Below are 2,445 nucleotides of genomic sequence, written 5' to 3' on the forward strand. Positions count from 1 at the left end.
TTTAAAGTAGTACATATACATTGAATGGTGCATATATATGTGTAATTGTGTATATGTGTATATATTTTTAAATTCTAATGTAGTATATACTATATATATAGTGTATATATATTGTTTAGCGTATTTAAAATGTATATAGGTGGGTATATATAGTGTAATTGAAAAAACTTTTTTTTTTTATTTTTAACCGGATTTAACCGAATTTTTAGCCGGATTTGACCGGGTTTAGGTGAGTTTGACCGGGTTGAGTTAAGTGGGTCGGGTTAGGACTATTTTTAAAATTTTTATTGTTGATCCCAGCTCGACCCACTTAACCTCAACCTAGATCCGGCCCGGCCCACAATCCGGATAAATTTAAAGGATCGGTTCCGGATTAACCCGGCCCGGCCCACTTAACAGCCTTGCACTGCAAGAGTACATGTCTTTTATAAGTCTTCGACTGAAAAGAGTCGTGACTGTATTGTGGACCCAACGGGTTCTCTCGACTTCGTTAGAATGTTGATCGGTGGAATAAGGATAATAATTTTAAAATAAAATAAAAAAATATTTTATTTTATTTTTAATTATGAGTATAAATTCTTTTTAAGTTCATAAATTATTTAAAAATGCTAAGATTAGCCATCTTATGTAGAAAATGGGATGGTTAAAAAAAAAGTTTTATGGACTAAAAGTTTCACTATGTGTGAGTTTGAAAAAAATCGGACCACAAAGATCTGTTGTATGTCCTCTTACCTTACATTTTTTAAGGAGTTATTTCCACACCTTAGAATCCATAGCATTAGTCATATGATAATAACTTTACTGATTATTCTATTATAATCAAGTATTATTATGCTTAATGCTATCAAATAGAACAACAATTATTTTATAATAAAAAAAATGAAATTCCTAAATGATCAAGAAAAGGACAGGAAATTACTACAGATAGGAAATTAGCAACTTAGCATGACTGAATTCGTGACTTCCAATCCTCAGCGAAGAGACATTTGATTGAATGAATGGATAAATTATTGTCCTACTAATTTCCTATGTTAATAATTTTGATAAAATCAAATAATTAGAGGAGATTAATATTAAAAAAAAACAAAAAAGTCAAATTATTATCAATGGTAACTTGGTAAAAAAGTTATTAGAAACAATTGAAATAAGAATATAAGTATAATATGAAGAGGTACACTCAAATCTCTCTACAGTGATAATATTTGTCTTAAAATTTAATGGTTGTTATAAAAAGGTATTGTTATATATGTATACTGACATTGATATTCATATCTCATCTAACAAATGTATGTAAAATTAAAGAGAATGTGAATGTTAAAAAAAAAAACATTAATTATCTTTTCTTCGTAAAGTTGTGAGATAACTAATGTGTACCAATTAGATACATGTTTTTCATTTAAATTGGATATTTCTATTTAAAATTTAATGCGTGTCTGACATTAATGATAATTATCATAAATATTTTGATATTTTATTTTGTTCACATGTATTTGTTACAAAATATTATTACACAATATTTATTGTTATAGAGATGTAATTTCATAAAGAGTGTATCATTATAATAAACACTATTGTTGTTATAGCTAGAATATCGTTATGGAGAAATAAAATATAACATAAGAAATCGGCTCCAGAAAAAATCAAACCACTATGGTGAAATGCCGTTTAATAAGATGACATTATTGAGAGGTCTAACTGCAGTTAGTTTGAAAAGGTAAATATAATATCCCGGTATTAATAATTATGAGATTATAATATTATGAGTATTACTGATACTTCTATTTAGTGAATATATTTTTATCAATAAATTTTTTATTTATTTCCTCTGTTTCAATTTATTTGTCCTAAATTGGGATGACACAGCTATTAAAAAAAAATAATAATTGGTAATGTAACTTTATCATTTTGCCCCTCTTAATTGTGTCTTGTTGTTAGTTCCAATATTGATGAATGACTAATATCAAAGCACCATTTGTATTCTTAATGGTACTCCTCTTTGCAACATTTTTCAAGAATGCTAATAATAAGGAGTAATCAATTACACTAAGGGTATAATGAAAAAAAAATTATCTTATCTTGATAAATAAAAAAGGACAACTAAAATGGGACAACAAATTAGAAAATTTGGGACGAGTAAAATGGGAAGAAGGGAGTATGGACTAAAAATGAGACACGAGGAGTATAATAAAATTTAAGCTAGATAAAGTGCATGTTTTTCAACTTTAATTTTCTTAAAGGGCTGTGGGAGCAAATGCTTAGAGAATGACAAATGTATTAGTTAGAGTATAATCCTGAGATTATTAATCCTCAAATTATCTCACATGGAATGTCTGATAAAATTAATACCACATTTGAGTTATAAACAATTCAGTAATGATATATGTTGAAATATATATTCTTCAAATCAATCAATCCTTGGGTAAACTAATTCAAAATATAATTTCT

This window comes from Capsicum annuum, chromosome 6 (assembly GCF_002878395.1).
Source record: "Capsicum annuum cultivar UCD-10X-F1 chromosome 6, UCD10Xv1.1, whole genome shotgun sequence".
NCBI lineage: Eukaryota > Viridiplantae > Streptophyta > Magnoliopsida > Solanales > Solanaceae > Capsicum > Capsicum annuum.